This window comes from Dreissena polymorpha, chromosome 8 (assembly GCF_020536995.1).
Source record: "Dreissena polymorpha isolate Duluth1 chromosome 8, UMN_Dpol_1.0, whole genome shotgun sequence".
Lineage (NCBI taxonomy): Eukaryota > Metazoa > Mollusca > Bivalvia > Myida > Dreissenidae > Dreissena > Dreissena polymorpha.
The window spans coordinates 33,538,344-33,564,560 of record NC_068362.1 but is presented as its reverse complement, the minus strand read 5'-3'; the positions used below and the strand labels follow the sequence as shown (position 1 = coordinate 33,564,560).

At 36.5% G+C, this 26,217-nt stretch overlaps 1 pseudogene; it reads right to left on the bottom strand.

The window, feature by feature from the left end:
* Positions 1-23,070: 23,070 nt before the first annotated feature.
* On the bottom strand, positions 23,071-24,571 carry LOC127840432 (uncharacterized; annotated as a pseudogene).
* Between the last annotated feature and the right edge of the window lie 1,646 nt (positions 24,572-26,217).

Below are 26,217 nucleotides of genomic sequence, written 5' to 3'. Positions count from 1 at the left end.
TCACTGAGATTACTTAACACTGAGAGAACATAGAAAACTTATACGTTACCACTGAGAGAAATGAACAATGAGAGAACACAAATACGCGATTATTGAGAGAAATTAGGTTATAACTAAGTTAGAATTTAACGCGTGATCACAGAGACAAATTAACACGCAGTCAATGAGAGAACTTAACACTGAGAGAACTAAGCTTACTTATATGCGATAACTGAGAGAACTTAAGACGCGATCATTGAAAGAACTTAACACTGAGAGAACTTAGAGAACTTATACGCGATCACTGAGAGAACTTAACACTGAGAGAACAAAGAAAACTTATATGCGACCACTGAGAGAACTGAACAATCAGAGAACATAATGAACTTATACGCGATTATTGAGAAAAATTAGGCTACAACTTAGTTAGAACTTAACACGCGATCGCAGAGACAAATTAACACACGGTCAATGAGAGAACTTAACACTGAGAGAACTTAGCTTACTTATACGCGATAACAGAGCAAACTTAAGACGCGATCATTGAGAGAACTAAACACTGAGAGAACTTAGAGAACTTCTACGCGATCACTGAGAGAACTTAACACTGAGAGAACAAAGAAAACTTATACGCGACCACTGATAAAACTGAACAATGAGAGAACATAATGAACTTATACGCGATTATTGAGAGAAATTAGGTTACAACTTAGTTAGAATTTAACACGCGATCGCAGAGACAAATTAACACGCAGTCAATGAGAGAACTTAGCTTACTTATACACGATAACTGAGAAAACTTTAAGACGCGATCATTGAGAGAAATAAACAATGAGAGAACTTATACACGATCACTTAGAGAACTTAACACTGAGAGAACAAAGAAAACTTATACGCGACCACTGAGAGAAATGAACAATGAGAGAACACAAATACGCGATTATTGAGAGAAATTAGGTTACAACTTAGTTAGAATTTAACACGTGATCACATAGACAAATTAACATGCGGTCAATAAGAGAACTTGACACTGAGAGAACTTAGCTTACTTATATGCGATAACTGAGAGAACTAAAGACGCGATCATTGAGAGAACTAAACACTGAGAGAACTTAGAGAACTTCTACGCGATCACTGAAAGAACTTAACACCGAGAGAACAAAGAAAACTTATACGCGACCACTGAGAGACCTGAACAATGAGAGAACATAATAAACTTATACGCAATTATTGAGAGAAATTAGGTTACAACTTAGTTAAAACTTAATACGCGATCACAAAGAAAAATTAACACGTGGTCAATGAAAAACCTAACACTAAGAAAACTTAACTTACTTATATGCGATAACTGAGAGAACTTAAGACGCGATCATTGAGAGAACTAAACACTGAGAGAACAGAGAGAACTTATATGCGATCATTGAGAGAACTTAACACTGAGAGAACAAAGACAACTTATATGCTACCACTGAGAGAACTGAACAATAAGAGAACATAATGAACTAATACGCGATTATTGAGAGAAATTAGGTTACAACTTAGTTAGAATTTAACAAGCAATCACAGAGACAAATTAACACGCGGTCAATGAGAGAACTTAACACTGAGAGAACTTAGCTTACTTATACGCGATAACTGAGAGAACTTAAGACGAGATCATTGAGAGAACTAAACACTGAGAGAACTTAGAGAACTTGTACCCGATCACTGAGAGAACTTAAGACACGATCATTGAGAGAACTAAACACTAAGAGAACTTAGAGAACTTATAAGCGATCATTGACAGAACTTAACACTGAGAGAACAAAGAAAACTTAAACGCGACAACTGAGAGAACTAAACAATGAGAGAACATAATGAACTTATACGCGATTATTGAGAGAAATTAGGTTACAACTTAGTTACAACTTAACACGAAATCACAGAGACAAATTAACACGCGGTCAATGAGAGAACTTAACACTGAGAGAACAAAGATAACTTATAGGCGACCACTGAGAGAGCTTAACAATGAGAGAACATAGAGTACTTATACGCGATAATTGAGAAAAATTAAGTTACAACTTAGTTAGAACTTAACACGCGATCACAAAGAAAAATTAACACGCAGTCAATGAGAGATTCTAACACTGAGAGAACTTAGCTTACTTATACGTGATAACTGAGAGAACTTTAGAGGCGTTCATTGAAAGAACTAAACCCTGAGAGAACTTAGAGAACTTATACGCGATCACTGAGAGAACTTAACACTGAGAGAACAAAGAAAACTTATAGGGGACAACTGAGAGAACTGAACAATTAGAGAACATAATGAACTTATACGCGATTATTGAGAGAAATTAGGTTACAACTTACTTAGAAATTAACACACGATCACATAGACAAATTAACACACGGTCAATGAGAGAACTTACCACTGAGAGAACTTAGCTTACTTATACGCGATAACTGAGAGAACTTAAGACGCGATCATTGAGAGAATTAAACAATGAGAGAACTTAGAGAACTTATACGCGATCACTGAGAGAACTTAACACTGAGAGAACTTAGCTTACTTATACGCGATAACTGAGAGAACTTGAGATGCGATCATTGAGAGAATTAAACACTGAGAGAACTTAGAGAACTTATACGCGATCATTGATAGAACTTAACACTGAGAGAACAAAGAAAACTTATATGCGACCACTGAGAGAACTGAACAATGAGAGAATATAATGAACTTATACGCGATCATTGAGAGAACTTAACACTGAGAGAACTTAGAGAACTTATACGCGATCACTGAGAGAACTGAACAATGAGAGAACATAATGAACTTATATGCGATTATTGAGAAAAATTAGGTTACAACTTAGTTTAAATTTAACACGCAATCGCAGAGACAAATTAACACGCGGTCAATAAGAGAACTTAACACTGAGAGAACTTAGCGCACTTATACGCGATAACTGAGAGAACTTAAGACGCGATCATTTAGAGAAATAAACAATGAGAGAACTTATACACGATCACTTAGAGAACTTAACACTGAGAGAACAAAGAAAACTTATACGCGACCACTGAGAGAAATGAACAATGAGAGAACACAAATACGCGATTATTGAGAGAAATTAGGTTACAACTTAGTTAGAATTTAACACGTGATCACATAGACAAATTAACACGCGGTCAATAAGAGAACTTAACACTGAGAGAACTTAGCTTACTTATATGCGATAACTGAGAGAACTAAAGAAGCGATCATTGAGAGAACTAAACACTGAGAGAACTTAGAGAACTTCTACGCGATAACTGAAAGAACTTAACACCGAGAGAACAAAGAAAACTTATACGCGACCACCGAGAGAACTGAACAATGAGAGAACATAATGAACTTATACGCGATTATTGAGAGAAATTAGGTTACAACTTAGTTAGAACTTAATACGCGATCACAAAGAAAAATTAACACGCGGTCAATGAAAAACCTAACACTAAGAAAACTTAACTGACTTATATGCGATAACTGAGAGAACTTAAGACGCGATCATTGAGAGAACTAAACACTGAGAGAACTGAGAGAACTTATACGCGATCATTGAGAGAACTTAACACTGAGAGAACAGAGAAAACTTATATGCTACCACTGAGAGAACTGAACAATAAGAGAACATAATGAACTTATACGCGATTATTGAGAGAAATTAGGTTACAACTTAGTTAGAATTTAACAAGCAATCACAGAGACAAATTAACACGCGGTCAATGAGAGAACTTAACACTGAGAGAACTTAGCTTACTTATACGCGATAACTGAGAGAACTTAAGACGCGATCATTGAGAGAACTAAACACTGAGAGAACTTAGAGAACTTATACGCGATCATTGAGAGAACTTAACACTGAGAGAACAAAGAAAACTTATACGCGACCACTGAGAGAAATGAATAATGAGAGAACACAAATACGCGATTATTGAGAGAAATTAGGTTACAACTTAGTTACAATTTAATACGCAATCACATAGACAAATTAACACGCGGTCAATGAGAGAACTGAACACTGAAAGAACTTAGCTTACTTATAGGCGATAACTGAGAGAACTTAAGACGCGATCATTGAGAGAACTAAACACTGAGAGAACTTAGAGAACTTATACGCAATCATTGAAAAAACTTAACACTGAGAAAAAAAAGAAAATTTATACGCGACCACTGAGAGAACTGAACAATGAGAAAACATAATGAACTTATATGCGATTATTGAGAAAAATTAAGTTACAACTTAGTTAGAATTTAACACGCAATCACAGAACCAAATTAACACGCGGTCAATAAGAGAACTTAACACTGAGAGAACTTAGCGCACTTATACGCGATAACTGAGAGAACTTAAGACGCGATCATTGAGAGAAATAAACAATGAGAGAACTTAGAGAACTTATACACGATCACTTAGAGAACTTAACACTGAGAGAACAAAGAAAACTTATACGCGACCACTGAGAGAAATGAACAATAAGAGAACACAAATACGCAATTATTGAGAGAAATTAGGTTACAACTTAGTTAGAATTTAACACGTGATCACATAGACAAATTAACACGCGGTCAGTAAGAGAACTTAACACTGAGAGAACTTAGCTTACTTATATGCGATAACTGAGAGAACTAAAGACGCGATCATTGAGAGAACTAAACACTGAGAGAACTTAGAGAACTTCTACGCGATCACTGAAAGAACTTAACACCGAGAGAACAAAGAAAACTTATACATGACCACTGAGAGACCTGAACAATGAGAGAACATAATGAACTTATACGCGATTATTGAGAGAAATTAGGTTACAACTTAGTTAGAACTTAATACGCGATCACAAAGAAAAATTAACACGCGGTCAATAAAAAACCTAACACTAAGAAAACTTAACTTACTTATATGCGATAACTGAGAGAACTTAAGACGCGATCATTGAGAGAAATAAACACTGAGAGAACTAAACACTGAGAGAACTGAGAGAACTTATACGCGATCATTGAGAGAACTTAACACTGAGAGAACAAAGAAAACTTATACGCGACCACTGAGAGAACTGAACAATGAGAGAACATAATGAACATATAAGCGATTATTGAGAGAAATTAGGTTACAACTTAGTTAGAATTTAACAAGCGATCACAGAGACAAATTAACACGCGGTCAATGAGAGAACTTAACACAGAGAGAACTTAACTTACTTATACACGATTACTGAGAGAACTTAAGACGCGATCATTGAGAGAACTAAACACTGAGATAACTTAGAGAACTTATACGCGATCACTGAGAGAACTTAACACTGAGAGAACAAAGAAAACTTATACACGACCACTGAGAAAAATGAACAATGAGAGAACACAAATACGCGATTATTGAGAGAAATTAGGTTACAACTTAGTTAGAATTTAACACGCGATCATAGAGACAAATTAACATGTGGTCAATGAGAGAACTTAACACTGAGAGAACAAAGAAAACTTATACGCGACCACTGAGAGAACTGAACAATGAGAGAACATAATGAACTTATACGCGATTATTGAGAGAAATTAGGTTACAACTTAGTTAGAATTTAACACGCAATCACAGTGACAAATTAACACGCGGTCAATGAGAGAACTTAACACTGAGAGAACTTAGAGCACTTATACGCGATAACTGACAGAACTTAAGACGCGATCATTGAGAGAACTTAACACTGAGCGAACTTAGAGAATTTATACGCGATCACTGAGAGAACTTAACACTGAGAGAACAAAGAAAACTTATACGCGACCACTGAGAGAAATGAACAATAAGAGAACACAAATGTGCCAACAATGAGAGAACATAGAAAACTTATACGCAATTATTGAGAGAAATTAGGTTAGAACTGAACACGCAATCAGAGAGACAAATTAACACGCAGTCAAAGAGAGACCTTAGCGCACTTATACGCGATAACTGAGAGAACTTAAGACGCAATCTTTCAGAGAACTAAACACTTAGAGAACTTATACGCGATCACTGAGAGAACTTAACACTGAGAGAACAAAAATCAGAGAACTTAAGGCGCGATCACTGAGAAAAAATAAGACGCGACCACTGAGAGAACTTAAAATTGAAAGAACATAAGAGCACTTAACACGCGATAACTGAGAGAACTAAAGACGCGATCATTGATAGAACTTAACACTGAGAGAACTTAGAGAACTTATACACGATCATTGAGAGAACTTAACACTGAGAGAACAAAGAAAACTTATACGCGACCACTGAGAGAACTGAACAATGAGACAGCATAATGAACTTATACGCGATTATTGAGAGAAATTAGGTTACAACTTAGTTAGAATTTAACACGCAATCACAGAGACAAATTAACACGCGGTCAATGAGAGAACTTAACACTGAGAGAACTTAGCTTACTTATACGCGATAACTGAGAGAACTAAGACGCGATCATTGAGAGAACTAAACACTGAGAGAACTTAGAGAACTTGTACGCGATCACTGAGAGAACTTAAGACACGATCATTGAGAGAACTAAACACTGAGAGAACTTAGAGAACTTATATGCGATCATTGAGAGAACTTAACACTGAGAGAACAAAGAAAACTTATATGCGACCACTGAGAGAACTGAACAATGAGAGAACATAATGAACTTATACGCGATTATTGAGAGAAATTAGGTTACAACTTAGTTACAACTTAACACGAAATCACAGAGACAAATTAACACGCGGTCAATGAGAGAACTTAACACTGAGAGAACAAAGAAAACTTATAGGCGACCACTGAGAGAGCTTAACAATGAGAGAACATAGAGAATTTATAAGCAATAATGGAGAAAAAATAAGTTACAACTTTGTTAGAACTTAACACGCGATCACAAAGAAAAATTAACACGCAGTCAATGAGAGAACCTAACACTGAGAGAACTTAGCTTACTTATTTGTGATAACTGAGAGAACTTAACACTGAGAGAACAAAGAAAACTTATACGCGACAACTGAGAGAACTGAACAATGAGAGAACATAATGAACTTATACGCGATTATTGAGAGAAATTAGGTTACAACTTACTTAGAACTTAACTGGCGATCACAGAGACAAATTAACACGCTGTCAATGACAGAACTTAACACTGTGAGAACTTAGCTTACTTATACGCGATAACTGAGAGAACTTAAGACGCGATCATTGAGAGAACTAAACACTGAGAGAACTTAGAGAACTTATACGCGATCACTGAGAGAACTGAACAATGAGAGAACATAATGAACTAATATGCGATTATTGAGAAAAATTAGGTTACAACTTAGTTAGTATTTAACACGCAATCACAGAGACAAATTAACACGCGGTCAATTTGAGAACTTAACACTAAGAGAACTTAGCGCACTTATACGCCATAACTGAGAGAACTTAAGATGCGATCATTGAGAGAACTAAACACTGAGAGAACTTAGAGAACTTATACGCGATCACTGAGAGAACTTAACACTGAGAGAACAAAGAAAACTTATACGCGACCACTGAGAGAAATGAACAATGAGAGAACACAAATACGCGATTATTGAGAGAAATTAGGTTACAACTTAGTTACAATTTAATACGCAATCACATAGACAAATTAACACGCGGTCAATTAGAGAACTGAACACTGAAATACTTAGCTTACTTATACGCGATAACTGAGAGAACTTAAGACGCGATCATTGAGAGAACTAAACACTGAGAGAACTTAGAGAACTTATACGCAATCACTGAGAAAACTTAACACTGAGAAAAAAAAGAAAACTTATACGCGACCACTGAGAGACATGAACAATGAGAAATCATAATGAACTTATACGCGATTATTGAGAGAAATTAGGTTACAACTTAGTTAGAACTTAACACGCGATCACAGAGACAAATAAACACGCGGTCAATTAGAGAACTTAACACTGAGAGAACTTAGCTTACTTATACGCGATAACTGAGAGAACTTAAGACGCGATCATTGAGAGAACTAAACACTGAGAGAACTTAGAGAACTTATACGTGATTACGGAGAGAACTTAACACTGAGAGAACAAAGAAAACTTATACGCGACCACTGAGAGAACTGAACAATGAGAGAACATAATGAACATATAAGCGATAATTGAGAGAAATTAGGTTACAACTTAGTTAGAATTTAACACGCGATTACAGAGACAAATTAACACGCGGTCAATGAGAGAACTTAACACTGAGAGAACTTAACTTACTTATACACGATTACTGAGAGAACTTAAGACACGATCATTGAGAGAACTAAACACTGAGATAACTTAGAGAACTTATACGCGATCACTGAGAGAACTTAACACTGAGAGAACAAAGAAAACTTATACACGACCACTGAGAGAAATGAACAATGAGAGAACACAAATACGCGATTATTGAGAGAAATTAGGTTACAACTTAGTTAGAATTTAACACGCGATCATAGAGACAAATGAACACGTGGTCAATGAGAGAACTTAACACTGAGAGAACTTGGCTTACTTATACGCAATAACTGAGAGAACTTAAGATGTGATCATTGAGAGAACTAAACACTGAGATAACTTAGAGAACTTATACGCGATCACTGAGAAAACTTAACACTGAGAGAACAAAGAAAACTTATATGCGACCACTGAGAGAACTGAACAATGAGAGAACATAATGAACTTATACGCGATTATTGAGAGAAATTAGGTTACAACTTAGTTAGAATTTAACACGCGATCATAGAGACAAATGAACACGTGGTCAATGAGAGAACTTAACACTGAGAGAACTTGGCTTACTTATACGCAATAACTGAGAGAACTTAAGATGTGATCATTGAGAGAACTAAACACTGAGATAACTTAGAGAACTTATACGCGATCACTGAGAAAACTTAACACTGAGAGAACAAAGAAAACTTATATGCGACCACTGAGAGAACTGAACAATGAGAGAACATAATGAACTTATACGCGATTATTGAGAGAAATTAGGTTACAACTTAGTTAGAATTTAACACGCAATCACAGTGACAAATTAACACGCGGTCAATGAGAGAACTTAACACTGAGAGAACTTAGCACACTTATACACGATAACTGACAGAACTAAAACGCGATCATTGAGAGAACTAAACACTGAGCGAACTTAGAGAATTTATACGCGATCACTGAGAGAACTTAACACTGAGAGATTAAAGAAAATTTATACGCGACCACTGAGAGAAATGAACAATAAGAGAACACAAATGTGCCAACAATGAGAGAACATAGAAAACTTATACGCAAATATTGAGAGAAATTAGGTTAGAACTGAACACACAATCAGAGAGACAAATTAACACGCAGTCAAAGAGAGAACTTAGCGCACTTATACGCGATAACTGAGAGAACTTAAGACGCAATCTTTCAGAGAACTAAACACTTAGAGAACTTATACGCGATCACTGAGAGAACTTAACACTGAGAGAACAAAAATCAGAGAACTTAAGGCGCGATCACTGAGAAAAAATAAGACGCGACCACTGAGAGAACTTTACAATGAAAGAATATAAGAGCACTTAACACGCGATAACTGAGAGAACTAAAGACGCGATCATTGAGAGAACTTAACACTTAGAGAACATAGAGAACTTATATTCAATTTCTGAGAGAAAATAAGACGCGACCACTTAGAGAACTAAAGACACAATCATTGAGAGAACTTAACACTGAGAGAACACAGAGAACTCATAATAGGTCAATGAGATAAATTTAGACTCGATCACTGAGAGAACTTAACACTGAGAGAACATAGAGATTCTATACGCGATTACTGAGAAATTAAGACGCGATCACAAAGAGAAATTAACATACGGTCAATTAGAGAACTTAACACTGCGAGAACCTAAAAACTTATACCCGATCACTGAGAGAACTTAAGACGCCATCACTGAGAGATTTTAACACGCGATCACTGAGAGAATTTAATACTGAGAGAACATAGAGAACTTATAGGCAATTACTGAGAGAAAATAAGACGCGATCACTGAGAAAAAATAAGATGCAATCACTGAGAGAACTTTACAATGAGAGAACATAAGAGCACTTATACCTGATAACTGAGAGAACTTAAGACGCGATCACTGAGAGAACTTACACTGAGAGAACATAGAGAACTTATACGCGATTTCTGAGAGAAAATAAGACGCGAACACTGAGAGTACTAAAGACACAATCATTGAGAGAACAAAAGGAACTTATACGCGGTCACTGAGAGAAATTTAGATGCGATCACTGAGAAAACTTAACAATGAGAGAACATAGAAAACCTATACACGATTACTGAGACAAAGTAAGACGCGATCACTGAGAGAACTTAACATGCAATCACAGAGAGAAATTAACATGTGGTCAATGAGAGAACTTAACACTGAGAGGACTTAAAGAACGTATACACGATCACTGAGAAAAATTAAGATGCAATCATTGAGAGAACTTAACACGCAATTACTGAGAGAACTTATTACTGAGAGAACATAGAGAACTACTTCGCAATTACTGAGAGAAAATAAGACGCCATCACTGAGAGAAAATAAGACGTGATGACAGGGAGAACTTAACAATGAGAGAACATAGAGAACTTATACGCGATAACTGAGAGAACTTAAGACGCGATCACTGAGAGAACTTAACACTGAGAGAACATAGAAAACTTATACGCGATTACTGAAGGAAAATAAGAAGCGACCACTGAGAGAACTAAAGACGCAGTCACTGAGAGAACTTAACACTGAGAGAACAAAGAGAACTTATACGCGGTCACTGAGAGAAACTTAGACACGATCACTGAGAGAACTTAACAATGAGAGAACATAGAAACTTATACGCGATTACTGAGAGAAATTAAGACGCGATCACAGAGAGAAATTAACATGTGGTCAATGAGAGAACTTACGCAATCATTGAGAGAACTTAACACGTGATTACTGAGAGAACTTAACACTGAGAGAACATAGAGAACTTATACGCCATTACTGAGATAAAATAAGACACGATCACCGAGAGAAATAAAGATTTTATCATTAAGAGAACTTAACACTGCTAGAACTTAGAGCACTTATACCCGATAACTGAGAGAACTTAAGACGCAATCATTGAGAGAACTTAACACTGAGAGTACTTAGAGAACTTATATGCAATCACTGAGAGAACTTAGTACTGAGAGAACAAAGAGAACATATACACGATCACTGAGAAAAATTGAGACGCTATCACTGAGAGAACTTTACAATGAGAGAACATAGAGAACTTATACGCGATCACTGAGAGAACTTAAGACGCGATCATTGAGACAACTTAACAATGTGAGAATAAAGAGAACTTAAACATAATCACTAAATGAAATTTAGATACGATCACTGAGAGAACGTAACAATGAGATAACATAGAGAACTTCTGCGCGATTACTGAGACAAATTAAGATGCGATCACTGAGCGAACTTAACAGCAAGAGAACATAGAGAACTTATACGCGATCACTGATAGAAAATAAGACGCGATCATTGAGAGAACTTAACAATGTGAGAATAAAGAGAACTTATACATAATCACTAAATGAAATTTAGACATGATCACTGAGAGAACGTAACAATGAGATAACATAGAGAACTTATGCGCGATTACTGAGACAAATTAAGATGCGATCACTGAGAGACACGCGATCACAGAGAGAAATTAACACGCGGTCAATGAGAGAACTTAACACTGATAGAACTTAAAGAACTTGTACGCGATCACTGAGAGAACTTAAGACGCGATTATTGAGAGAACTTAACACGCAATCACTTAGAGAACTTAACAGCAAGAGAACATAGAGAACTTATACGCGATCACTGATAGAAAATAAGACGCGATCACTGAGAGAAATTAAGACGCAATCACTGAGAGAAATTAAGACGCCATCATTGAGAGAACTTAACACTGAGAGAACTTAGGAACTTATACGCGATCATTGAGAGAACTAAAGACGCGACCACTGAGAGAACTTTACACTAAGAGAACAGAGAGAACTTATACGCGATTACTGAGAGAAAATAAGACGCCATCATTGAGAGAAATTAAGACGCCATCATTGAGAGAACTTAACATGCAGTAGTCAATTGTATTTAGTAGTCAGTTGTATGTAGTAGTAGATGTGTGTAGTAGACTCCGAAAAGCCACAATAGCTCAATATGAGCACTTTCTGCTCAGATGAGCATAACACAAACATGACTCCCATGACATCAAAGAGAGCTTCAATCCTAATGAATTATCTCAAATAGTCCGAATCTGCAATCTCGTGGTAGCTTTCTTTCTTCATGAGAACGTGCACAAGATGATCAGGCTCAGCTCAGTCTTGGTGAGACAGGATCATGTTCAATCAATCCAACTTGTCAGCTGCATATCTGAATCAAACATGTGAACATGTGAACATGGATATGGCAAAACGACACCTGAAATAATAGGTCAAACATTATGTCCCTAAAACAGCAAATAAAGCAGTCGCCGTGGTGTAATAGATATAGTGTCCTCCTAGCGACCGGGAGGTCATGGGTTCGATCCCCACTGTGGGAACGTTCTTTAGATCTCCCCCAAATGACACCAAGTACTGGTTCTAGGCCCAGGAAACGGACTCTTAGAGCCTTTCAATAAGCCTGAGGCTTTCAATGCAATCGAGCTAAAATAAATATGTTTAAACTAATCATTTAAAGTCTCTTAAACAACATTACAAGTGTCAACAATCCTTTTACTGCCATTCTTTTCAACACTCAGACTGTTATGGCAATTGCCTATGTATCGTGAACAAAATTAAATAATTTCCTAATAAATAACAGAATTAAAGTCTAAAAAAATGTTTAAAGTCTAAAAATCTTTCTTGCATTATTTATCAGACATTGAATGATACTCCAGTTAAAGTTATTTTATGGTCAAATTTTAAGTTTGCAATTGCGTAGGTATGAAGATGTATAATACAGCACCATCATCAGGCATCAACTGCAGCAGCAGAATTTGACTGTCATCATCAGCAGCACCACCACCAGGCTCCAACTGCAGCAGCAGTGTGTATGTCATCATCAGCAACATCATCACCAGGCACAAACTGCAGCAGCATTTGGCTGTTATCATCAGCAGCAGCATCACCAGGCAGCAACTGCAGCAACAGAATTTGGCTGCCATAATCAGCAGCACCACCATTCTCTGAGCCACATCCTAGGCATAAGGCAGGTCAATAAGTATTTTTCCTGCTTAACCCATTTATGCCAAGTGGACTCTCCCATCCTTCTAAATTTGATCATTTTATTTCCAAAATTAGGGATGTCTAGTATATAACACAGTATTATGTGAAGTTGGAATAAGACATCAATTTGGGAATAAATTGAGTTTTTTCAACAGTTGTATTTATTTTGTTTTACAAATTATAATTAAAATATAAACTTGCATATATGATAACATCATTTTAATTGATTTTACTACAAAACTGGATTTTTATTGATTTTTTTTAAATCCTTATAAAATGAAACTGTGTCCATGTGGCGCATGACCACAGTTAAAAACTACAGTTCAAATTTTAAAACAACAAATGTGTTTGTGAAACACTATGTCCCCATATATTGGACCTTTGACCTTGAAGGATGATCTTGACCTTGACCTTTCACCACTCACAATGTGCAGCTCCATGAGATACACATGCATGCCAAATATCAAGTTGCTATCTTCAATATTGCAAAAGTGTACATTAAATTAGCAATTTTGACCCATACATTTGACCTTTGACCTTGAATGATGACCCAAACCTTGACCTTTCACCATTCAAAATGTGCAGCTCCATAAGATACACATGCATGCCAAGTATGAAGTTGCTATCTTCAATATTGCAAAAGTTATTGCAAAATGTTAAAGATGGAGCAAACAAACAAACAAACAAACAAAGCAACAGACAGGGCAAAAACAATATGTCCCCCACAATAGTGGTGGGGGTCATAAAAACAATCACTGTTAATGAAAAAGTCATAGAAAATTGCTTATTAAGCTTGAAGTATAGATAAAATAGTACAAAAATACATTTAGATCATGAAATGAATAGTTTTGTTTGAAAAAACCACCAAATTGATGCCCATTCCCAGTTTGATGTCTTACTCCCAATTCACATAATACAGTGTTTATATTTATTTCTATAATTTAAGATATTTTTTACATAAATTCCTTTAAGCAAACAGCGCAGACCCAGATGAGACGCCGCATCATGCAGCATCTCATCTGGGTCTACGCTGTTTGCAAAGGCCTTTTGTCAAAAATGCAATTTAATAAATATCTCCTGCTCTGCGTTGTCACCATTGTCTTCAAATGCACTTAGATAAGAGTGCTGATCATTGGGGATCTCTTTGACATTCAAACTTCATGTCAATGACATATTTTATGTTTCAATTAAAATGGCTTGAGAAATGTGGAAGAAGTTTGCTCCACAAACCTTGCATCCAATGTGACCTACTAACATAAGTGGGTGGGTCCAATATATTTATGAAAGTTGATATAGATTGTCACACAGTGCATCAATTCATCTACAACTGCTTTCCAAACTACTAACAAAGTACAGAAAATGTAATTAACAAAATTAACTACATGAATGTGTGCAAAATCAGCGGCATAGACAGGCGTACTCAAGTACTCATTTGAGTACAATTCTTTGGCATAAATGGAAAAATAAAGTGGTCAAAAAATGCAATAAAAACATAAACCTAAGAGGGTCAGGTCCAAGGCATTCAATAAAGTCAGTAATATTCGACAAAAGTCACATGTTTTAAAGATCAGGTATTAATTCATTATTTACGATTTGCTCCATTCACTTAAAAACCCCTAACACTAACCTACTGTAATCGTATGCGATTAAAGGGGCACAAACTGTGTTAATTAATATGTAATTATTTTAGATGCTGGTAGATCTATCTTAGTTACGCCCCTTGTGTCCAAAAAAAGTTTTTCATGTGGCATGTAGTGTTTAAGGCTAAATGCTTGAGCTGACTACTTATTGGCTGATATTAATGATTTAGGCTTAAACACTACACGGCAGTTTTCAAAATGGCGGATGAACATAAACATAGCCTGCCGTATTGTGATGTTTTCGCAGAAAATTTCCATATAAATGAAAAATTAATAAAGATAGGTCTTTTGACGAAAGAATGGACTGACGTGATACATTTCACATTTCCTACAAGGTAGATTTCTATTTTAAATAACTGAAAAAGTAAATGCAACAATTAATTGTCGCCAAACTTACGCCTTAAACCACAATTTTATCACAAGATCGACATGTCCATGGAATGTTTAATTTACTGTAGCATAAAAGTAATTGTAGATCTATTATAAAAAAAAATTTACAATGTTGAATTAAAACTAGTCTATTATATTTTAATCATTAAATCAAAATATGGAAAAGCTGTTTTTTTTAATTATATCAAGCATTTGATTATATATTGATTTAATTCTTTGTCTTACGCAATTGCTTCTATGGCTCAGTGGTTAGAGTGGAAAACTAGTAATCTAGCGATGCGAGTTTGAATCCTACCACAGGCATATATTTTTAATAAAGGACAATCACGTTTTAAAATCAAAGATAAACGGTATCATATCAGAGTTTATCACGGCATATTTTGTACTATAACATTGTCTGAAAACTCTCTAGAATGCACGTACGGCTACGAAGAGATAAATTTCCGGACCCCCCTTCCATGCCGTTTGCGTACACTGAAAATCAGCCCAGCTACGCCCCTGAAAATGCATAGACAATGACCAGCATTTGGCTTCTGAACATATAACAGCCTTTGATGTGTGACCAATTATTGTGTGCCTGTATTGACATGAATAAAGCTTTTTGTTTAAAATTAATTGCTTTTCAGTTATTGGACCAATTTGAGAAGTTCCTTACCATAATGTGACCCAATTCAAGCATCAGACTATGTTGTTTTGACAAGTACAATAACAAATATTGGTGAGAGGGGGCGGATAGGAGTTACCCATCACAAGACTGGCCCAATTAAAGACCAGAGCATCTGCAAACAATCTTGGGCAAGGCTCTGGCATTATATACAGTTCTTGTTGATACGGGGAAATACCTTAAAATGAATAAATATTAAATAAAACTAAATAAAATGAAGCATTAAAATTTCATGTAAAAAATATTTCATTTAAATGTGGTTTTATTGATAATTAAAAACAATGTTTGTCGATACCAATACATTTAGGCTAAAAACTATTATGATTTTCATTCTTTGTTAGTCTACAGCTCACAGTTTCAGGTACACTAATATGTAGAGCAAATAAGGTTATGATGGGGGTCGCCATCACAACGCTGAAATTTGGCTTCTAATTTTTTTCCCTATATATATTTAGCGCCAACCTTGAGTATGTAACCAATTTCGGTGTAGAATGAAAACAGCCAAAAAAATTACCTGTACTGATTATCATTTGAGCATTTATAAAACTCAGATTTTTATAATTGGGGATTGTGTATCAAATATTGAGTCCTGTGCATTGTTGTGAGATGTTGATTATAGCAAAGTTTCATTGACAGTCGAGTCTACTGACGTAAACCTGGTTCATTCAGAGGCAGGTTATCCTACCAGACATGAGGCTCAGAGTCGTGATTTATACAGTTCATACTTTCAAGCAAAGCTTAAGTTAAATTTTAGAGTGTTTGGTTTAATAAACTAATTGTTTAGTGTTGGAGGAAACAGGATTTTGCCGGAAATCATTTACCACTTTGATGTTAAAGGGACCTTTTCACAGATTTTGGCATGTATTGAAGTTTGTCATCAAATGCTAGTTTATATTGATGAATGTAAACATTGGAACTAAAGTCTAGTGATTTTTTTTTATGTCCCCCACTACCATATTGTTTTTGCCCTGTCTGTTGGTCTGTTGGTCTGTCTGCTGGTCTGTCTGTTGGTCTGTCTGTTGGTCTGTCTGTTTGCGCCAACTTTAACATTTTGCAATAACTTTTGCTATATTGAAGATAGCAACTTCATATTTGGCATGCATGTGTATCTCATGAAGCTGCACATTTTGAGTGGTGAAAGGTCAAGGTCAAGGTCATCCTTCAAGGTCAGAGGTCAAATATATGTGGCCAAAATCGCTCATTTTATGAATACTTTTGCAATATTGAAGATAGCAATTTGATATTTGGCATGCATGTGTATATTATGGAGCTGCACATTTTGAGTGGTGAAAGGTCAAGGTCAAGGTCATCCTTCAAGGTCAGAGGTCAAATATATGTGGCCCAAATTGCTTATTTTATAAATACTTTTGCAATATTGAAGATAGCAACTTGATATTTGGCATGCATGTGCATCTCATGGAGCTGCACATTTTGAGTGGTGAAAGGTCAAGGTCAAGGACATCCTTCAAGGTCAGAGGTCAAATATATGTGGCCCAAATCGCTTAATTTATGAATACTTTTGCAATATTGAAGATAGCAACTTGATATTTGGCATGCATGTGTATCTCATGGAGCTGCATATTTTGAGTGGTGAAAGGTCAAGGTCATCCTTCACAAGGTCAATGTCATCTTACAAGGTCAAATATCATATAGGGGGACATTGTGTTTCACAAACACATCTTGTTTTTTAATGTAACCCTCAACTGGGCTCGAACCACTTACCCCTGGAGTAAAAGTCTATCGCTGACCACTAGGCCATCTGCTCATACTATGATTTTTTTTATACTTTATATAAGCAATCCTCGTAGTGTCACAATATTAAACCACCAACAAAAACTCTTTAAGAAATTATTTAATCGTTTTGTGTTGCAACGCTTTATAATTGTCAGGTTTTTAATTCGTAAAAAGATGCATATAATGAATGTTCAATTTAGAGCATGGTAAATGTTCAGTATTACTGTTTCCTCACAAATATTATAACTACAACGAAAATATGCTAGTCCGAAAAAAATATTTTTTATATGGTCATTTTACCAAAACGTGAAAAGATCCCTTTAAGATGCAACTTTTAAATTGTACATCTACATGTTTTATAAAGTTTTCAGCATAATAAATAAATTTCCAAATTTGGATGAAAACGCCGGTGTGATCACAATCCATCAAGTAATGCCGATATGCTTTACTTACTGTTAAAAGATCAATGTTTACATAGATCTTTGAATGCCATGTTTTTTCTTTCCCGCGTTTTACCATCTCGAGCGGGTCGTGCGTAAGATGATCACGTGGCGACAAAGGACAAGCTGAAATGGTCACTACTTATAACGGTCTCCGTTCAAATGGTCTCAATTTATTAAACGCTCGGTGTTAGATCAGCGTCATAAATAGGGCACCTGTCAATAATATCCGCAAGGGGAGTTAGACAGTATAGATAGATAGATAGATAGATAGATAGATAGATAGATAGATAGATAGATAGATAGATAGATAGATAGATAGATAGATAGATGGATGGATGGATGGATGGATGGATGGATGGATGGATGGATGGATGGATGGATGGATGGATGGATGGATGGATGGATGGATGGATGGATGGATGGATGGATGGATGGATGGATGGATGGATGGATGGATGGATGGATGGATGGATGGATGGATGGACGGACGGACGGACGGACGGACGGACGGACGGACGGACGGACGGATGGATGGATGGATGGATGGATGGATGGATGGATGGATGGATGGATGGATGGATGGATGGATGGATGGATGGATGGATGGATGGATGGATGGATGGATGGGGGATGATGGTCCTCCCCATAGAAAATTTGGAAAATGACACGTAAAATCCTGCATACTGGTGACTTTTTATATGTATTTAGAGACTGAAGTTATAGAGCATTTTGATATGAAAATTTCACTTTCACGGACCATACTCAGTGACTGATCGACACAAATATGATGTAACATACATGTATTCCCCGCTACCGTTTTTCAATAACCACCTCTTTCTATCGGTCTATCGGTCACGGAAATACATAATTCTATACGGTGTTTAACTACGGAACCCGGATAGTGCCATCTATAATCTCGCCCTTCTTTCATCAGGGGCGACACAAGAAGCGATACACGATATTTGGCGCGACACACGAATCGACACACGATATTTTGCGCGATACACGAAGCGACGCGCGAGAATGTACCACGAAATATCGCCCTTGTGTAGGTAACCCAAAAGGCGATGTATCGTGCTAAATATCGCGTGTCGCTTCGTGTATCGCGCAAAATATCGTGTGTCGCTTCGTGTATCGCGAAATATATCGTGTGTCGCTTTGAGTATCGCGTAAAATACCGTGTCTCGCGTTCAAAGGGCGACACACAAAACACGAAGCGACACACGATATTTTGCTCGACACACGAAGCGATACACGATATTTTATTATTCAAATATCGCCCATATTATCCGAATCTCGTGTATCGCGGTCTAATTTCAGACTGCGACACACGACACACGAAGCGATCCTCGATATTTTTCGCGATGCAAGAAGCGACACGCGATATTTGTACTGTTCAAACATCGCTGTACAATGATATCGCCTGTCGACTCTCGCGTTTTAAAAAAATCAGGGGAGACAAAAAGGCGATATTTTTACGTCATCAAGCATGTGCATCAAGCATTAGTGTGTCGAGGGCAGCCATATTGATAATAAATGGTTAAAACTTACTGTAACACTGTTTAAAAAAACGCGAGAGTCGACATATATCCTTTTTCTGATAAATATATGGATCAATTAACTTGACAGGAAGGCTATCTACAGAGCATGCTTGATTTTATCCACGAAATCGACTAACATTCCTTTTTTTGGCTTAAATATATGGTTTTTAGGAGTTACATCTTTCAGATACTATAAAGCAGTATAAGACAGAAATGCTATAGTTACGTATTATAATTAGAGACACAACATGAATGTATGTTTTTAATATATAAAGTTCTTTGTAAGTTTGATTTATGACTGTATTTAACTGTAGAAATGTGCTGTTAAATGTTAGTCCCTAAAGATTAAAAAGTGAATAGTTGTTGTCTATATATAATCAATATTTTCATTAAAATATTACAAACACGCAATCAACCTTCGCACAGAGATTTGGCTGGAACCAGCATAGCTGTGTCAAATACGATATGAGTGCATATCGTATTGTCCTTTCAGAATCGCCTTTCACTTCTGTTTTCTATTGTGACCACAGCACTTCATAAAAGTGTTCGTTATTTATATATCATTTAATGATGTTTCAGAAATTTTTATCTTAATAGCAAACATGTTTCTTCAGAAAGAGTGTAATGTTAAGACATTTATTTACAATACAAGTTGTTTTGGAATCGAATTAATAGTAGTGTCGATAAAATTCCATAGCGCAGCGTCTATCGGCTTCTATTGGTATTCCTTTCATACTACTAATTGCCCCAAAGGACGGAAACGGTCCGGTGTCCCTGTTGCCGGTTTGATGAATGTGAGACGGGACAACAATTCATACGGTTGCGGTGCCCATAACACATACTACGTCCAGCTGATTAGCGCGACCACGATCGGGACCACTGAGACTGCCACCGAAACAAGTTTATGCTTACTACTGAAATAGATATATCGTCGCGGCGACGCACGATATTTTTCGCGACAGTCGCGGCGACGCACGATATATTTAACACGATATATCGCCCTTGTGAAGGTAGCCCAAAAGGCGATACATCGTGTTAAGTATGTCGTATGTCGCCGCGCTGTCGCGCAAACTATCTTGCGTCGCCGCGACTGTCGCGAAAAATATCGTGCGTCGCCGCGACTGTCAAGAAAAATATCGTGCGTCGCCGCGACTGTCAAGAAAAATATCAAATATCGCTTCGTGTGTATAGTGTCGCGTTCAAAGGGCGACACTAGACACACGAAGCGATACACGATATTTTGCGTGACAGTCTTGGCGACGCACGATATTTTATTTTTCAAATATCGCCCATATTATCCGAATCTCGTGTATCGCGGTCTAATTTCAGTTCGCTACACTAGACACACGCTAATAATATTAATATTAGTAATTCAATTTATTCTGAAAGAATTTCAATCTCGGAGTATACCTTACACATGTGGTTTATGCAGAGACCGGGCCCGTACCCAGGCACTGGGCCCAGTGGCCTGGGCCCCCCAGCTGGCTGTCGAGTTATGTTTTTTTTAAATAACGGGCCTACTGTAATTTTTTCTGACATGAAAGGGTCCACAGTACACTTCCCCGCAATACAAATGCACAGATGTGTTTTATTGCCCCTGCTACACAAGGGGATTAGCGCTAATTTACTCGCCAGTGTAGATAAGCCCATAGGCTATGTTTTCTTATCACCTTGTACACACATCCCCGATCTGTCAAAAATCCGTTGTGCTCAATGCTTCATCTATCGATGGTTGGTGAACACGTCTTTTGATTGGCCAAAGAAAGAGAAACAGCGAATGGATGGAACTGATACAGAAGGTCGACTGTCATATAACCATACCAAACCTCCTCTAGAGTCATACTTTATGATACATTTCTGTGAAAACTGTGTTGTAGATGATAAACATTTGATTATGAATTTACTTTGAAACTTTAGAGGAGGTTTGAATTTAAAGAGAAAATACTATTAGATTATATGTCACTTATTGACATATAACCATAATAGTATTTTCTCTTTGAAATCAAATCTCCTCTAGAGTCATACTTGACGTTTCATTTTTTTCATAAAGGTTTTTGATGTTCAAAGGTTGCTTTTCCTTTTTTATAAAACATCATACATTTCTGAAATCTAAAGCTTTAAACATGTGTGTGAATTTCACACCAATGGTTAAAGCTTTATACTTCAGAAAGGTGCTGATTTACTTGATATATTCCATAAATTTATAGCACAAAATAAGGTTTTTATACTCATTAAAATTCACCTTGAACAGTGCCTAATAAAAAAAAATCTATTCGGGAGGGGCAACCCCTCCCACACCCTCCCCTTTTGGGCCCCCAGTAAACATTTCCTGGGTACGGCCCTGGAGACCTATACAAGTATAGGTCCCTTGGTTTATGACACCCTGTTTTCTTAGTAACTGTCTGGACAGTATTCGATCATATCGAGATAATCGATTTGTGATGAACAAATGGGCAATTAAACACTGGGTTAAAAACTCGCAGTCTGTTCAAGTTGTATGCTGTTTGCTGATCATCAGCATCTAAGGGTTGGAAATGAAACCTTTAAAGCTTCAATCTAGTAAGTAATTACATTTAACTTTCTTAGCCTAAGGGACTACAAATTTGTCAAAATACGTATCTAAGTGGTAAGGAGTTAAGAGGGCCGATACTATGGATACACATGCTAGTCTTGTGACGATAAAAGTACATTTGGGTAGATTTTGGTAATTAGTGTCGAATCCGGGTCGTTTCGCCCTAAATCCCGTTCGCCCCCCGAGTCGTTTCGCCCCCCGAGTCGTTTCGCCCTGGGTCGTTTCGCCCTAATTCCTGGGTCGTTTCGCCCTAATTTTTATACGTATAGCGAAATTAAAGGATTTATCTAAGGCTTGCCAGAAGCTGAATGGGATATTGTTTAATACAGTAATATATTATTTTAATTACTGTTTATTTTGTCTTTTGAAATAAAACAACGTACAAAGTTAATTATATTGCATATATTTTGATAGCTCTAATATGTTTGATAGCTCTAATATGAATAATAAGAATACACATGTATAAACAAAACATTCAATACAATGTCGAAGCACACATACACAATAATTTGACATACATTTTATTTTATCTAACATAAAACAACTGAGAAAATCACATCGAAATACAGATTTCATTTTATATTAATTAATAAACAAAACATTCAATCCAGTGTCGAAGCACACATATACACTAATTTGACATACATCTTATTTTACCTAACATAAAACAACTTAGCAAATCACATCAAAATTACATTGAATACAATGTGGTAGAATACACACACAATCAGTTGATATAAACTTTGTATTTTACAACAACTTTTTTTTTAGTTTTGCTTATTTAAATGTCCGTAACAGACTTCATCGTCTGTTTGATTACACTATCCACTTTTCTCCCCAGACAATCCGACAACTGAGTCTGCCGTCATGTCGTCGGACGGCCCGTACAATCTGGACACGGACTTTAAGAAATGTGTTGTGGATACTTCATTCCCCATGTATTTGTCCCACAGGGATTGTATCTTTTCCTCCAACTTGGTGTATTTGGTTGCGACATCACGATCCAGGTCGTCGGCAGCTACTGCGATAGCGACGATCTCTGCCTCAGTCATCAAGGTTGGTACAAGAACGTAGATGGAGCACCCACCATATCTAACGGTAGTGTTCAGCTTGTGGTGCCAACCTGAAATAAAGAAACAAATTATAATGGATAATAATATATGATTTGATATTTTTATACATGCACATAAGCATCAATTATATTTAATTATATTCATAAGCAATATGGTGTACAAGTAAGAACATCGCATTTCCGTTTTTATGATAAGTCAATTTCACTGAGTGAGCTACACACATTTTAATACTATTATTTACCTTCGACATCATTGTTTGTCCGTACTGAACGCCTAAATATGGACCAGTTTTCAGGATTGAACAGCACGTGCTGGAACCACTGACGATCCATGTATGTCACGAGGGCATCGAGCTGCGGAGTGTTCGCGCGGTCTCTCAATGCTGCAAATGTCTCCCGTATGTGTGCAGCTGGTAGGAAGGGCAACGCCATCAGCTGCCTCATGTAGTTGTACAGTGCCTGTCGACGTCTGTACGTGGTTACTAACCCAAGGTCCTGGAATTTTTCGCCAAACAGCCTGTGTCCAGTGAAACACACAACCCTTGATAGTAACGCCAGGAAAAACGCGCCGTACAGCCAACCAAGCAGCTGTAATTATAATGTATTGTTAATTAATAAAGCTTTTAAAACACTTAATTGCGAGATTAATATGTAGTAGATAACCGATATATGTCAATGCAATGAAAACAGTACTTATAAAATATGTAATAAATAATGTAATATGGTTATTTACCTTGCTCAAAGTCGAGCACAAAGTTGTCAACGACAGGATTGTTGAGTTTTTCTTTGATGGCTGTAAGAACGGCAACGTAGTCAGCCTCCGTCTTCCTGGACCTCAAAGCGAAGACTAGCGGGAGCTGTTTCTTCATCCCATCCTTCTGGATGAAGGCGTGAATACTCATCAATTGGCCGCTTTTCTTGAACGGGTCTTTAACAACCTGAAAATCAAAAGAATATTTTATGGCCTAACTAACACAGACGGACACACGCTACGTAACTGAATATGTCCCCTTGAGCGAATAATACAACATAGTATACTTATATATAAGAAAGTGTTGAATTTGAGAAGATAATTTTAGATGCATTATTCAGTGTACACTCGCCTTGAAGGTACCGTCCATGAACCAGCGCCTAGCATGGCAAAGTAGGTTACGCTGGTATTCCGTGGCGAAGATTATGTGTCTTTGGTCGCCCACTCGGATGTCGGCCAGCAAAAAGTCAGCACACTTCAGGTATTCTGTGTCAGGTATTAGTTTTTTTTATAAATCATAGAGATGATCTTTTTTTAATTCTCTGAATATTCGGTTGTCACAATTAACAGCGTTTTCACACCTTCGGTCGGTATATTTCATGGGCAATATATCGGGCGTTAAAGGTGTGATATACAACGTACTTTAATTAATTATTTTATTACCGTTAATCGGTGTGTTAATAAATCGGCTTTTATTGTAATACAAACCTCAAAGTCTAAATTGGTTGGTTCCTCTGGTCTATTCTTGGCTCGGTGACGGTTCAGAGCCCGCTTTAACAGTTTCTGTTTTGGGGCCAGGAACCGCTGTTCTTCCGGGATATGATTGGTCATCACATGAGTCACTACTTCCATGGCTCGCCGGTGAGGATCAAGCTCCATCAGATGCTTGCTCTGAAAGAAAAAAAATTGTAACGAAGCTGAAATAAAACAGCGTATAAAACCATTCGGACATTGTGACAAAATGAGAAATTGCACCTTGTTTCTGTTTGCATACCAAATATTTTTTAAATAAATAAATAATAGGCCTACCACTGCCGACATATGCTTTAAACAAATAAATAAAAGGCCTACCATTGCCGATATATTTCTTAAATAAATAAATAAATAACCACTGCCGATAACTCTGCTTTGACGACCAGTCAAGTCATTTTAAAGTCACATCATACATTTAATTCATGAAGAAGTTACAATCTTTAATACATGAACTAATAATAAAGAGAAGATAGAATCAATACACAAATAAACATAAAGATGTAAAGGAAAATTACAGTAAACAAATATCTTTCAGAGAAAAAAATGGGCTGTTTACATCACCGACTTATTTAATTATTTACATCTTTCATACGTCAAAGAGTGTCAGCGCTTAAAGCTAATTGAAGTTGAAATATGGTAGAAATAATATTTGTTAATACCGCAAATCGAAGAATGGACAGAATTATTAATTATTAAACTATGAAAATTTTATTACATATAAAATTTTATGACAAACAGCGTATTTTATAACAACGACAACATGCAGACAAATAGCGCCGACACGAAATATAAATAAAATAGATAAGCATCTCGTACCTGTATCACATGTCCGATGTTGCCATCTGTCACATAAATCACCTGTGATGGCATGTTGGCGAGGTGAGACTATCCGATCACACGAAATACACAATTCGTCTGCAATAAGAACGTGTCGAAATATAAATTCACGAATGACGCTGCCATGGCCAAGTTGCTTTTTATATACACTTTCGGCGAATATCTTGAGATCAAAAGATGCAAACTGGCTTAAAGTTTATAACTAACAATATCACGCCTTTATAATGTCTCCTTTTGATGTTTCTGTGCTAGTAATTAGTCAATCATCTGATCACACGTCTTCCGATCTAAGTGTGTTTGATAATTGTTAAATTGATCCCGAAATTATTTTAATTGGCAAATCAATGCATCATATCTCTGCCAAACTAATTAATCGTAGTACTTTACGTTTGTAACACAATGAATCATAACGTTTCCGTTAATTAATTGCAATTAAAATCAAACGGATAATTGAGCAAACATCAAATTTGTAATAATTAAATAATCTTAATTTCCCATATATGACAAACAAGTACTAAATTAAAATTGCAATTAATAATAAAATTTGTATAAAAA